At 35.5% G+C, this 16126-nt stretch overlaps 1 protein-coding gene and 1 non-coding gene across 2 annotated transcripts in view; both read right to left on the bottom strand.

The window, feature by feature from the left end:
* Fam117b (family with sequence similarity 117 member B) overlaps nucleotides 1–16126 on the bottom strand; it is a 91905-nt gene that overhangs the window by 42443 nt on the left and 33336 nt on the right. The gene's annotated exons all lie outside the window — the stretch shown is intronic.
* On the bottom strand, nucleotides 1927–1999 carry Trnaa-agc (transfer RNA alanine (anticodon AGC)). The gene has a single exon. It is a non-coding gene; the product is annotated as a tRNA-Ala (tRNA).

Raw genomic sequence — 16126 nt, 5'->3', positions numbered from 1 at the left:
CGATCCTCAGCACCACATACAAACAAAGCTGTTATGTCTGCCGAAAACTAAAAAAATAAATAAATAAATATCAAAATTCTCTCTCTCTAAAAAAAATAAAAAATAAAAATAAGTTATAGCCTGCAGTAAAGAACATTTTATACACCTAGCTTGTCATTATACCATTTCCATCCAAGTTCCCCAAACTAATATGATTTTGTGCCCTAATTATGAGAGGTTACAAGAGGGGAGGGAACCTCAAAGAGGAAAAGATGGGAAGATTCCCAGCCTAAGTGAACAAAGCTTGCATTTGTTTATTTTTGTGATACTGAGTATTTTAATCCAGTGGTGATTTACTACCTAGATACTCTCCTAGCCCTTTTTTATATTTTATTTTGAGAAAGGGTACTGCTAGATTGATGAGGCTGGGATTGAACTTGTCATCCTCCTGCCTCAGATTCTCAAGTGGCTGGAATTACAGGTGTGTACTACCATGCCCAGTCAAAGACTATATTTATAAGGCAGTCCACAGGAAGAGACTGACAGCTGACAAAACACTTTGGGACTTGGCATCATCAATTTCACTTTTGGGCCTACATTGTCTCAATCCCTACCAAGTCCACAGAGTTGCAGCCTATGCCATGCTCTTGCTTCCCTCTAGGTCTTCTCTACCTAAATCACCCTCATAATCCTTTTCTTTGGTTTGGCTAAATCACGCACAACCTTTAAAATTCAGTTCAGATGTTACTTCCTCTGGAAAAATCTTCCTCAAAGAGCTACTCAAGCCCAAGAAACATATCAGCAGAAGCTAGGTCAAAAGCCTCTCCTATGTACTGCTGCAGCATGGCTCACTGAAAAGGTCTTTGGACTATTCCTGCGAGGTTTTGCAGGGTATCAACTTATTTTCCTCCCATCCCCATGATTAGCTGGTACCTGACACAGAAGGTATCTCTTTAAATGGTCAATGAAAAATCAATTTTCTTGGTCAACTACAATAGATCATTTATCCTAAATGAGGTGAACTTGAAAAGAAATGGAGAGAAGAGAATGACTTCTAATGCTATTGTCTTCTATCAACAAGAGGGTTCTATGCAAGAAATTCAGATTTTTTTTTTTTAATTCAAGGTAAATAAAAAATGACAACTCCAATTTGACTTTTTAAAAAATTAAGCCTTCAGGGCTGGGGTTGTGGCTCAGCGGTAGAGCACTCGCCTAGCACATGCGAGGCCCTGGATTCGATCCTCAGCACCACATATAAATAAATAAAATAAAGGTATTGTGTTCAACTACAACGAAAAAATAAATATTTTTTAAAAATTAAGCCTTCAGAGAGGTTTCCTACATACAGCAGGGTGTGGCACTGAAAATTTCAGTCAGTGCTTTAGGCTCTGACTACCAGTACCAACCAGTTGAACTGGTTCCTACATAATTACAATGGCAGGAGACCATCCCAAATCATGGCCTGTAGGTATTACTTTACACAGGTTCTATAGAGCTTGTTGAATTGGACTAGGTATTTGTAAAACTTGAACTTGATCAAGCTATATTCCTGATTATCCACAAAATCAACAAGCAGAAAAGATAAATAAGACATGTTCATTTGTTCAAAAAAAAAAGAAAGAAAAACACTTATTTTTTTCAAGTATGAAAATGACAAATACATAAAGAAAGAAAAAATTCCCAATAGGCCAATCTCCACAAACACTTTTGTATTGATTTCCAGAAAGCTGTCTTACATTTATACACTTTCATTTTATATTTCCAGGGCAATAAATAAGCTCTTCCTAAATTGCTTAGAGCCCAAGTGGCCGAGGCTAGCCTTGAACTTGGGATCCTCTTGCCTCAGCCTCCTGAGTTGCTGGGAGTATAGGCATGCACCACTTCATCCAGCTCACATCACTATTTTAATAAGATATATGCTATGTTTTTTTAATTTCTTTTTTCCAGTGGTGATGCTGGGGATTGAACCCAGGGCCTTGTCCATGCTAGGCAAACACTCTACCAACTGAGCTATATCCCCAGACCTCAAATTTGTTCTTCTTAGATATACGTGACCGTAGGGTGTATTTTGACATACATAGAGTATAACTTATTCTAATTGGGATCCCATTCTTATGGTTATACATGATGTGGATTTTAATTGGCATTCATATGTGAACATAGGAAAGTTACATCTGATTTATTCTACTGTCTTTCCTATTCCCCATCTCTTCCCTTCATTCCCCTTTGTCTAACCCAATGAACTTCGATTTTCCCCCCAACCTCCACTGTGTGTTAGCAGCCATATATCAGAACATTTGGCCTTTCGTTTTTTTGGGGGATAGGCTTATTTGGCTTAGCTTGATAGTCTCCAGTTCCATCTATCTACCAGCAAATCCCATAATCTCATTTTTCTTTATGGCTGAGAAATATTCCACTATGTATATAAACCACATTTTCTTTATCTATTTATCTGTTGAAGGGCACTTAGGTTGGTTTCATAGCTTTCCTACTGTCAACTGAGCTGCTATAAACATTGATATAGCTACATTACTGCAGTATGCTGATTTTAAGTCCTCTGGATAACTAGATCAAACAGTGGTTCCATTCCAAGTTTCTGGGGAATCTCTATACTGCTTTCCAGAGTGGTTGAACCAATCTGCAGTTTCACTAGCAAAATATTTTTAATTTGCATATCTCTAGTTAATAAGAGACGGTGAACATTTTTTTCATATATTTGTTGACTGTTCAAATCTCTTCTGTGAAGTGCCTGTGTTCAGTTCCTGTGCCCATTTATTGACTGGGTTATTTCTTTTTTTGGTGGTAAGTTTTTTGAGTTTCTTATATATCTAAAGTGCAGATATATGCCATTTTATTGGATGGATACACCATAATTTAATCCCATAATGATGGACACTTTCAATGACATACAACTATCTCTGAAAAAATTCTAGATATCAGATTGCTGTACCCAAGGTGACACATAAATTAAAATTTTAAGTATTCCCAAAGAGTCATACACATATAATTATGTAATATGTACTCTTTTGTGTCCCGGCTTCTTTCACTGAGTATAATGCCTGTAACAATCATCTTTGTTGCACATATCAACAGTTCATTTCTTTTTATTGCTGAGGAATCTTCCACTGTGTTACAGTTTGGATTTGAGGTGTCTCCCAAAAGCTCCTGTATTAGTGCAAGAATTTTCAGAGGTGAAATGACTGAACTGACAGATCTGTAACCTAATCAGCCCATTTCCATTTGAATGGACTGAGTGGTAACTATAATAACACCTGAAGACTTAATAATACTCTACTGAATAACCCATGGATAGTAGAAGAAATCAGGGATGAAGTTAAACACACACACACACACACACACACACACACACTTAGAGGTAAATGATATCAGCAACACAACAAAAATCTCTGGGACACTATTTATGAAGGCAGTTTTAAGAGGAAAAGTTCATTGCACTAAGCACAGTCTTCAAAAGAATGTAAAGTCACCAAATAATATCCTAATGTTATATCTCAAAACCCTAGAAAGAGATGAACAAATCAACACAAAAAGCAGTAGAAGAGCCAGAAATCAACGAAATTTTAAAAATCGATAAAACAGAAAGTTAGTTCATACTTTTTGTGTCCTAAGAAATCTTTGGAGTAGATCCCTGGATCAAGATTTGTTCCTGTTTTCTTCTAGAAGTTTCTCAAATTCAGCCTTCACATTTAGATCTCTGATCCATTTGAACTTCCTTTTTGTGTAGAGTTTGAGGAAAGAGTTAAGGGTTATCCCTCTTGATAATGGATATTCATTTGTTCCAGAACGATTTGTTGAAAATACAATTTTTTAATACTTGATTGAAGTTTATTTAGCTCACAGTTTGAAGGCTAGGAAGTCCAAGAATATGACACTAACATCTGGCAAGGGCCTTCTTACTGTGCAACATACAGCAAAAGGTGGAGGAGGAACGGCAAGAAAACATACATGAGAGAAAGCAGGAATGGGGACTTCCCACTCCCTGGATAATGACATTATAGTTCATTCCCGATGGGAGAGTCTGCATGATCCAATCATCCCTTATTAATCCCCATTTTACAACAGTATTAAATAGAATATGAAGTTTCCAGTATGTAAACATGGAAAGTTATGTATTATCCCAATACATTTATGTAATATCATAAGCACAGCACATATATTTATGAAATATATATCATAAACGTATATATATGTATATATGTTAGTATTCATGTGGTTACATTCAAACCACAGCAAGTATATGATAGTATAAAACATTCATTGCGGAAAGAACAGTCTATTCAATAAATGGTTCTGGGAGACTGGATATTCATATGCACGAGAATAAAATTAGACACCTATCTCTCACTATGCACAAAAAAACCTTAAAATAGTTCAAAGACTAAATGCAAAATTCCAAACTATGGAACAGCTAGAAGAAAACATTTCAAGACATTGTTATAAGCAAATAGATTTTGGATTAGACCCCCAATTCACTGACCTATCTTTGACACCTTCATTGAAGTATGTAGACTATTTCTGGATATTCTATTCTGTTCTATTGATCTGTATCTCTGTCCAGGCAGTATAGTATAAGTTCATCAACTTTATTATCATTCAATATTGTTTTGGCTGTTTTGGTCTTTGCAGTTTCATATAAACTTTAGGACTGCAATAAGAATTGTCATCCTTGATTCGTTACTGATCTTATGAAGAAATATACTGGATATTGGCTTATATTATATACTTATATATGGTATAATCAAGCAACTTATTACTTTAACATAAAAAGATATTCGATTTTACCAAATACTTTTTCTGTAGAAATTGAAATATCATGTGGCTTTCCTTCTTTGTTCTTAAATAACAATGAAATAACTCATTGTCAGTAGTAGTCATAGTCTAAAAAGTCACATGAACACTGCATTTGCAAATACCAAACCATCAGTTCTAGGGGAAATATAGTGTTATATTCCTGTGGGCCTCTAATCACAACATTTTCCTCAACCACTCAATAACCTCATGCAATGCATTTTTCTGTTTAAAAATGTTGGCACTTAAAAAAAAATGTTAGCACTTTAACAATATCCTTAGGCGCCATCTTAATAACACAATCATTAACAAAAAGCAAAAAAACAGTCACACTAAATAGACTGAAAAGGACATTTGTTTATAGTATGAAAGGTAAAAGAAAGCAGAGTTCTATGTTTGATCTTAGCTAGAACATGCATGTTGGAACATGCTCAAATTTCCATTGCACATGCATGTCCACAAATGACTACAAACACACCACAGTGTTGACTTTGCAGTTAACGAATAAATCTTAGCTAATAGGTAAGTCTGCAAATACAGAATCTACAAATAGTAAGGATTGACTGTATATTGAATTTTTACTTATCAAACTTGCATACTTAACATAAACTCTGGATTTGACTTAATAATATTTTGTTTAAAAGATTTGTGTTTGTAATCATGAAGGATACTGATCTGCAGTTTTCTTACAGTGTCACTATGTAGCTTTGTTACTAGAATACTATTACCTCCTAAAATGAGTTGGGATATTATCTCTTACATTTTCTGGAAGGACTTATGGGCATTAGTATTATTTCTTTCTTCAAAGTTTGACAGAATCCGCTATTAAAATCATCTGGTCTGGAGTTTTCTTGATGGGAAGGTTTTTTAAAAGTATCAATTTAATTCTTCTACTAGATACAATGACATTTGTTTCTATTTCTTCTTCTGTCAGTTTTGATAACCTCTTTTAAAAAAAATTTTTAATTGTAGATGGACACAATGACTTTATTTCTTTATGGGGTACTGAGGATGGAACACAAGTGCCTCACAAGTGCTAGACAAGCACTCTACCCCTGTGCCACAACTTCAGTCCTTGAATAGCCTCTTTTAAGGAATTTGTCTAGTTCATTTGGGTTGGTGTATTTACTGGAATAAAGTTGTCCACAATGTTCCTTTATTATATTCTTAACTTTTGTAGGACCTGTAGTAACATCTATTTTTTCATTCTTGGCATGATAATTTGTATCCTTTCCCACTTCACCAATCTAAATGAAGATTTATTAATCAATTTTTTTGGGGGGGTAGGTGGTTCTGGGGATTGAACTCAGGGGTACTCGACCACCACGCCACATCCTCAGCCCTATTTTACATTTTTTTTATTTAGAGACAAGGTCTCACTGAGTTATTTATTGCCTTCCTTTTGCTGATGCTGGCTTTGAACTCACATTCCTCCAGCTTCAGCCTTCTGAGCCACTGGGATTACCGGCCTGCACCACTGTGCATAGCTTAGCAATTAATTTTTTTTTTTTTTTAAAGAGAGAGAGAGAGAGAGAGAGAGAATTTTAATATTTATTTTTTAATTTTTGGCAGACACAACATCTTTATTTGTATGTGGTGCTGAGGATCGAACCCAGGCCGCACGCATGGCAGGCGAGTGTGCTACCGCTTGAGCCACATCCCCAGCCCTTAGCAATTAATTTTTTTCTTTTTTTATACCTTTACTTATTTATTTTTATGTGGTGCTGAGGACCTCACATGTGCCCGGCAAGTGTTCTACCACTGAGCTACAACCCCAGCTCTTATAAATAAACTATATCCTTTCAAAGAACCAACTTATGGGGCTGGGGTTGTGGCTCAAGGGGTGGAGCTCTCGCCTATCATGCATGAGGCACTGGGTTCGATCGATCCTCAGCACCACATAAAAATAAAATAAAAAGGTACTGTGTCCACCTACAACTAAAAAATAAATGTTTTTTTTAAAAAAGAACCAACTTATGATTTCACAGATTTTAATTATATAATACTTTTCTAATTCACTGATAGCTATCTTTATTATTTCCTTTCTTCTATTTACTTTGAATTTAATTTGTTCTTTTTCTAGCTTCTTAGAAGTGAGATTATTACTCTAGGTCTTTCTTTCAAACTATTTTAAATATAAAATATTTATATTATATTGAATAATATAAATTATTAAAGGAACATTTATGATTGTCCCTCTAAACATGGTTTAATTGTATCCCCCCATATTTGTGCTGTGTTTTCATTACTATTTAGTTCCATATATTTTGTCAGTTTTTTCTTTGCCCATGGATTATCCAGACTTTTTTTCCAATTTCTAAATATTGAGGAGATTGCCCTATGCATCTTTTTTTTTAATATTTTGTTTTTTAGTTTTAGGTAGACACAATATCTTAATTTTTATTTTTATGTGGTGCTGAGAAACGAACCCAGTGCTTCACGCATGCCAGGCGAGCACGCTACCACTTGAGCCACATCCCCAGCCCCAACCCATGCATCTTTCTATTACTGATTTCTTATTTAATCTTGTTGTGGTCAAAGAATATATTCCAAATGATTTCATTCCTTTCAGTAATACTAGATTTCATTATGAAAGTCTTTGCTCAGCATATGGCTTATCTTGGTGAATGTTTCATGTGCAGTTGAAAAGAATGTATAGCGTTCTTGGTTGCCCTATAAATGAAAATTAGGTTGTATTTGTTGACAATGTTGCTAAATCTTCTAAATCCCAAGTGATTTTCTGTCTACTAATACTAGGAAATAAATGTTGAACTCTGACTTCATGGATTTTAAAACTCTGCAACTAATTTGAATTAATTTGTTTTTGATGAACTCATCCTATTATCATTAGGAAATTCTGTTGAATCAGCTTTCTATTACTGTAACAAATACTTGACATAAATCAACTTAAAATGAGGAGAGGTTTACTCTGGCTCACAGTTTTGGAGGTTTCAGTCCATGACTGGTTGGCCCCATTATTTTAGGCCTGTGGCAGCACAGTGTATCATAGTAGGAGCAGGTGGTAGTGGAGGGCTGTTCACCTCATTACTGAGGTGCACATGAAAAACAGGACAGGGTCCCATAAGCCCCTCCATAGGCATGCTATTTATTGACCTAAAATCTCCCATTAGGCTCCACCTTCTAAAGGCTCTATCACTTCCCAATACCACTACCCCAGGATCAGGCTTTTAACAACACACAGGCTTTTGGGGGACATTCCACATCTAAACTATAGCATAAATGTTCCTCTTTTTTTTGCTTGGTAATATTACTTATTCTGTAGTCAACATTTTTTCTTTTCTTTTGTTTTTTGTTTTTTTTTTGGGGGGGGGGGGCAGCAGAGGGGGCAGTGCTGGGGATCCAACCCTTGGCCTCATTCATACTAGGGAAGCTATAACCCTAGACCTACTTTATAACCCTAGTAATCACTGTTCCAGCTTTCAAATATTCAATTTTGTACAATGCACCTTTTTCCATCTTCATATTTTCAAACTGCTTCTTTCTTTTAAAGTGTACACAGTTGGATCTTGGTTTTGGTTACACCCAGTCTGGCAATCTCTATTTTAATTGAAATGTTTAAACCAATTAATATTACATTATCATACCAATCTACCATCTTGTTATTTATTTCTTATCTGTCCTATCTATTCTGTTCTTTTTTCCTCTTTTCCATCATAATTTTTGCCTGCTTAATAATCTACTAACCCATTAGACATATTTCTTTTACTTTTTACCTTACTGCCCTGAGGATTTTTAATATACATCTTTTAACTTATCACAGTGTACCTTCAAATAAAATAATATCACTTTACATATAACACAGACCCTTACGACTGCATATTTCCCTTGCGGTTTCTTATCCTTTGTGGAATGACTGTCACGGGCTTATGTACACATTAAAATTCATAATATTTTATTACCATTTTGCTTTAATGCAATTATCTTTTAAAGAAATCACATGATAACTAAAAAATTCTCTTAATCATTTGCTATTTCTTGCACTGTTTATTTCTTTGTAAGCTAAGTTCCCACCTGATAACATTTTCCTTCCCCATGAAGAACTACCTTTAAAATTTCTTATAGCGCAGGCTTCTCTCAGATTTTGTTATGTATAAAAAAAGTAGCCCTCACCTGGGCATGGTAGTGCATACCTGTAATCCCAGGTACCCAGGAGGCTGAGAAAGGAGGATTGAAATTTCAAGACCATCCTGGGTAACTTTAGTGAAACCCTATCTCAAATGAAAAATAAGTGGCTGGGACTGTAGCTCAGTGGCAGGCGGAATGCCTAGCATGTGAGAGGCAGTGGGTTTGATCCTTAGCACCACATAAAAATAAACAAAACTAAAGGCATTCTGTCCATACACAACTACAAAAACATTTTTTTAAAAAAATGAAGAGTTAAAAAAAGGCTGGGGATATAGTTAAGTGCTACAGTGCCCCTGGGTTCTATTTCTAGTAACTAATGTGCATGCTCATACACAAACAAACACACACCCCAATCCTCATTTTGTAGGATATTTTTGCCAGGTATAAAATTCTATAGGGTTTGGGTTTGCAGGTTTATTTTTACCTTCCAACAGATGACATTCCATTTTGTTCTGCCTTCTGCTATTTCTCACAAAAAAAATCTGTCATCTTTTTTGCAGGGAGAGGGGGTTTCAAATTGGTCATCTTTTTTTCGGGGGGGGGGGGTTCATTTGTACATAAAATGCCCTTTGGGGGAGGGTTTGGGTTGTAGCTCAGTGATAGAGCACTTGTCTGGCACATGTGAGACACTGGGTTCCATCCTCAGCACCACATAAAAATAAATAGCTAAGGCCAGGCACGGTGGTGCACGCCTGTAATCTCAGTGGCTTGGGAGGCTGAGACACAAGGATCACAAGTTCAAAGCCAGCCTCAGCAACTTAGTGAGGCACCAAGCAACTCATCTGGACCCTATCTCAAAATAAAATACAAAATAGGGCTGAGGATGTGGCTCAGTGGTTGAGTGCCCCTGAGTTCAATCTCAGGTACCACTGCCCCCTGGCAAAATAAATAAGTAGATAAATAAAATAAAGGTATTGGGTCCATCTACAACTAAAAAAAGAAAAAAGGAAAGTCCCTTTCATCTACCTTTTTTAGAATCTTCCCTAGCACTAGTTTTTTGCTATTTGATTATGAAGTGTTTTGGTATGGTCTTCTCTTTATTCTGCCCGCCTGGGATTAACTGACTTCTTGAATCAATTAAGTTTATAAACCAATTTTTATAAAGCTGTGAAAATGTTTAGCCTTTTAAAAAAAAAAACTATATTTCTGCCTCCTTCTGAGAGTACAATCACATTTGTGTTGTCCCATGGATCACAGAGTTTCTGTTCATTCTTTCTTTTAGTATTTCTTCTGGGTTTAATTTTTAAGTAGTTTCTATTGCTATGCCTTCAAGTTCACTGATCTTTTTCATCCGATAAAAATTGCTGTTATCTACTATTAATCCTAATTAGTCAATTTTTTATTTCAACTCTATTTCTCATCTTTAGAAATTCCAATGTTTTAATATTTTATTTCTACCTTGAATTAAATTATTTTCCTTTAAAGTTTTTTTTTTTTTTTTTGCATGTATTGTCTGTTTTAAAGTATGCCTGCTAACTTCATCGTGTGTTGTTCTTTCTTTCTTTTTTGAGACAGGGTCTTGCTATGTAGCCCAGGCTGGTCTCAATTCCCATCTTAGCCTTCAGCTGGGAGTACACTGTAAACCACTATATCCAGCTAATCTCCTGTTACTTCTTAGACTGTCTCTAATGACTTAGTTTTTTCCTCATTGTAGTTTACATTTTTTTGCTTCTAGTAAATTATTTTACTGAATACTGGATGCTGTTATTATATTTTGAAGTATGTGGATTTTGTTATCTTCCTTTAATGATTGTTGGGCATTGTTCTGAAAGTCAGTTATAAAATCTGTAGATCAGCTTGATCTTTGAAGTTGGTTTTAAGCTTAGACAGTCCTTTTTCTAAGTTAATTTAATTCTACTGCTGAGAGACAATGATATAGACTTTTGGAGTCTCTACTGGATAATGAAAATATTACCCTACCTGGTCAGTATGCAAACAACTCCCCGACTTTGAGCTCCTCAGCTATTCCTTGTCCAGCTTTTTGGATTTTTACAGTATACAGAGTCTATATACTCCTTTAGCAAAGGCTAAAGGAAACCCCTATGTAGATTTCTAGAGCTCTTGATCTACACAACTCGCTCTTCTATGAAACTTCTAGCCACTACAACTGCTAATCTCTATCTCATCAATTCAACCACACCCATTATGCTGTAACTGAGATCCACCTTATATGGTCTGAAATGTGTATTCTGGCAGAAATAAGAGCAATCATAGAGTTTCTATGCTTTCCTTTTCTCAGGAATCACATAACCCACAAGTGCCTATTGTCCAAATCTAAAAACAGTTGTATCTTTTGTTCAATTTTCTTATTGTTTACTGTAAAAAGGATTATTTCCCCATCATGGCCAGAAAGAGAATTCTCAATATGTTCAAGAAATCATAATTTAAAGCTGGATGCAGTGGCACATGCCTGTAATCTTAGCACCCGGGGAGGCAGGAGGATCCCAAGTGCAAAGCCAGCCTGAGCAACGTAGCAGGGCCCTAAGCAACTCAGTGAGACACTGTGTCTAAATAAAATACAAACAAGGGCTGGGGATGTGGTTTAATGGTTAAGTGGTCCTGAGTTCAATCACTGGTACCAAAAAAGAAAAGAAAATCATAATTTAAACTCAATTATTGATTCCTGACTTATCATCGAGAACTAAAAACAAATCTTTTGCTGAGTTGTTATACTCATGGTACCATTTTCTATGCATTAAGGACTACATAATGAAGATAAAAATGAAATAATTAAATAGAACTAACTATAAACAATATTTATTAGGCCTTGTGCTAATTGTTTTCTACACATCACTTCATTAAAACCTCACAACAGGGCTGAGGATATAGCTCAGTTAGCAGAATGCTTGCCTCACATGCCCAAGGCCTTGGATTCTAATCCCCAGCACCACAAAAAAAAAAAAAAAAAAAAAAACCACCAACAAAATAACACAATAATTCATCAATTCAACAAATATTAAGCACCTACTATCAGTGCAGATTCTTCTATAATATAGTCTTGAGCACAAAAGTAAACATATAGGGCCTTTAAGACTTTATATTCTATCATAGATCATTCTACACTCCAGATGAAGAAAGTAAGTTAAGTAGTCTGTCGCACAATTTATAAGAGGCCGAGCCATGGCTTGAGTGTAAATCTCTTTAAAACTAAATTTGAGCAACATCTAAACCACTATATTGAAAGGTCACTCACAGACTAGTGAGAAATGCAGATAATTAAGTACATATAACACAATATGCTAAATACTATAAGAGTGATATGCACTGTTGGAAAAGGATTCACAAGGCACCTCCTGCATTTTACTATAAGCATCAAGAAGATATCCAGTAATACGTTTAACACTGTGTTTGGAAATTTTCTTAGTACTACATCTACTTAATTAGCACATTTCCTACTCCATGCTACTGAAGGCAAATGTTGCTAAGCTTTCTGCATCCACATTAAAAAGGATCTCCCTTACTCCAGTTTCAGCAATATGCTTCTCATTTCTTTTTGAGTCCCTGCCCACAACTTCCTCAAAGTCTAGAATCATACTAAGTCTGTATAAGGAAATTTCTCTAACATAACTGACAAAATCCTTCAACCTCTACCCATTCTCAAGGCCACCCCCACATTTCTACATAATTGTTAAGGCAACACCACCCCCTTGCAGGTACCAAAATCTGTAATAGTTAACTACTGTTCCATAACAAAGTACCCCAAAACTTGGTGGCTCAAAACAATGAACATGTGTTATCCTACAGATTTTTGGGACCAGAAATTCAAATACAATTTGATTAGAAGCCTCTGACTCAGGGTCTATCACAAGGACACAAACAACACATCAACAGCTGGGGCTGCAGTTGCCAAGGCTCAAGTGGAAGAGGATCTGCTTCCAAGCTCATTCATATATGGGCAGACCTTAGGTTCTTGCTAACTGTTCTTGTCCAGAGACATCAGTTCTTAGCTACCAGGGCCTCTCTATAGGATGAGAGGCAATTGAGAAAAGAATAGCACGAAAACAAGACAATCTTTTTGGTAACCTCATGTCAGAACAATCCATCATTTTTTCCATAATCTTTTTGTTAGATATGGATAACTAAGCCCCACTAAGGGGAGGGTAATATACAAAGGCACAAACACATAAATGCCAGGAGATGGGACCAATTGAAAACCATTTCAGAGGCTGCCTAACACAAGTTAGTGTAAGGTGCTAGAGACCATAAATGAGGGGTACTCAAGAGGGGAAGAAATGCGTAAAAGAGCAAGCAGAAATTTTATGCAAGTTGACCCAATTCTTAAATATGGGAATTTGACAGTAATAGAGCAGGAACAGGCATGCCTAAAGAAGAAAAGAGAAATGGTGAAATATAGGGGCTGGGGTTATGGCTCAGTGGTAGAGTGCTCATCTAGCACATGTGAGGCACTGAGTTCAAGCCTCAGCACCACATACAATCAATCAATCAATCACTCAATAAAATAAAGGTCTTGCATCCAATTATAACTAAAACAACTTTTAAAAAAAGAAATGGTGAACTATAGATCTAGAAATTATATGTACTTTTATAATGGCTAAAACAAAAGGACTAAACAATGTGACCGAAGAAGGTCTTAAACGCTACGTTAAGGATTTGGCTTCTATCCTGAAGGCAATAAGAGAAATGACAATCAGATTTGCATTTTAGAAGAAACTTCTAGATAGCAGTAAGATGGAGAAGAAACAGAAGACTGTCAAGTGGCTACTGCAATAAACCAAGTGAATATGGCAATCAGAATCAAGAAAGATGTGTTTCAGAACAACTCAAGGGATCAGTAGTACTGGGTCCTCTTGGGGTGCCTGTGTGCTATGCCCATCTTGAAGGGAGGGGAAACAGAGTGCAGCAGAGGTTATACAGTGTGGAATTTAAAATCACACTGTCCTGGTTCAAATCCCACTACATCAATTATATTGTCACCTAGTTAAGTTCTTTAATGGTTCTGAACTTCTCTTACCATATGAGTAAAATAAATAGGGTTGCCAGGATTAATGAAAAAGTGAAATATAGAGCCCAAAATAAAAATGTATCTTATATCACTATATTCCCAGTTTCAGGCTTTGGCAACTAGGAGATAACTGGTTCAGCCTCAAGTCTACTAACGTTGATACAGAAGATCAAATTAAAACTTAATGGATAGTTTTAAATGTTAGTATATATAAGAGTGTGTCTAGAGTTCTGTGATAGGAGAAATTTAGAAGTAATCATGTATAGATAGGTTTAAAAAATGGGCACACAGAAGATAAAGCATAAGAAAAAAATAAATACTGAATGGAAACTAAGAAACAAGAACATTTCAGGAACCGACAAAGAAAGAGACTGCACTGGACTTTCATAAGGGTTAAAGAGAAAACAAATATATGAAACACCTAGCATGTAGGACATTGTATTCTGTTTCAAGATTCATTTCAACTGGGTCAAGTCATTAGGCAGAAACCACTTTGACTAACAGTCTGAAGCACGAAAAGGAAGTAATATGTTAAGACAATTCTTTCAAGAGGTTCCCTATAAAGAGAAAAATCAAGTAAAAGCTGTAAGAAATAGGATAGAAGGAATGACTAGGCTTTAATTCATCACTCTAGAGAAGGCATGAGAAATTTTTCTTCACTAAAATCCAAAGCAAACAATAAGAGGAAATGCTTTATGGTGAAGAAAGAACTTAACCCTCTAGCATATACATCAGCCAACTATAACCAAAGTTCATACTACTATAGTTTATAAATGTACCATAGTTCCTTTCTGGGTTCCCATTATACTCTTTCACTTCTCTTTCAAAGAATTAAAAAAAAAAAGACTAAAATAAACAGATCCATTTTCAATCAATAAACATATGTTAACCTCTACAAAGAATGCTGGTAAAAAAAATACAAAAAAATAAACAGAATTTAAGTCTCATATTTCAAAAAATACATTGGGATCTTAATGACAATCAGTGCACCTACCATGCTATACTTGTTAACACTCATACCATTAACTTGAACTTCCTCTCCCCCTTGTATAAGACATTTATTTAGAAAGGCCTTATATGTCCAGACGTGAGCTATAAGCAATTCTGAACCTAATTTCAGGTTTCATCACTTCATGCTCTAACAACTCCACCAACCTAGTCTGTCTTCAGCTTCTCCTCCTTTCCTTTTACTCTACACTCTGCCACATCTGTTCAAGTTACTAACTTTCCTCAAAGGTTTTCAATGACTCTGCAGTATGCACTGAATAAAATCTGTAATTTTTTTTTTATTTTTTAGTTGTAGTTGGACACAATACCTTTATTTTATTTACTTATTTTTATGTGGTGCTGAGGATCGAACCCAGGTCCTCATGCTGCTAGGTGAGCACTCTACCACTGAGCCACAACTCCAGTCCAAAATCTGTAATTTTTTAAAGATATATTTTCACTTTTATTAATTTTAATTGACAAAAACTATGTGTATGGTATACAATATGATGGTTTTTTGTTGATTTTATTTTATTAAATGCATGACAGTGGAATGCATTACAATTCTTATTACAGATATAGAACACAATTTTTCATATCTTTGTATATACAGTATGTTCACGCCAATTCATGTCTTTATACACGTAATTTTTTTGCATTACAATTCAATATTATGTTTTGAAACATATATACATACATTGTAGAATAGCTAAATCAAGCTAATTAACATATGAATTACCTCAAATATTTAGCATTTTAAAAAAAATCAGGGCTGGGGATGTGGCTCAAGCGGTAGCGCGCTCGCCTGGCATGCGCGGGGCACTGGGTTCAATCCTCAGCACCATATAAAAATAAAATAAAGATGTTGTGTCTACCGAAAACTAAAACAAAACAAAAAATCAATAATCTTAATCAAGCACTTGAAACTCCTCCAAATTTGCCCCAGCTATATTTCCAACTTTATTTCCTAGTACTACTAGAAAGAAGCAGAATATTGTGGTAAAAACAGAGACCCTATGTATGGCCAGATTGTCTGGATTAAAAACTTTGACCTGTTATTTCTCTGTCCTCTAAGTTTCTTTATCTCTAAAATGGGGACATTATAATACTCCTTTTAAGACTTGTGAAGAAGAAAAAAAAAGACTTGTGAAGATTAGAATTAAAATAAGAATTTTCCTTGGTACAGCAAACATACTTAAAAATAATTTCATATATTAATCTTCATATATACCTCCCTATCTT

The sequence above is a fragment of the Marmota monax genome, unplaced genomic scaffold, assembly GCF_021218885.2.
Source record: "Marmota monax isolate L192 unplaced genomic scaffold, Marmota_monax_Labrador192_F-V1.1 WCK01_AAM20220418_F8-fsc00095, whole genome shotgun sequence".
NCBI classification, from domain to species: Eukaryota; Metazoa; Chordata; class Mammalia; order Rodentia; family Sciuridae; genus Marmota; species Marmota monax.
Note: the sequence above shows the minus strand (reverse complement) of the source record. Positions and strands in the feature narration are given on the sequence as shown.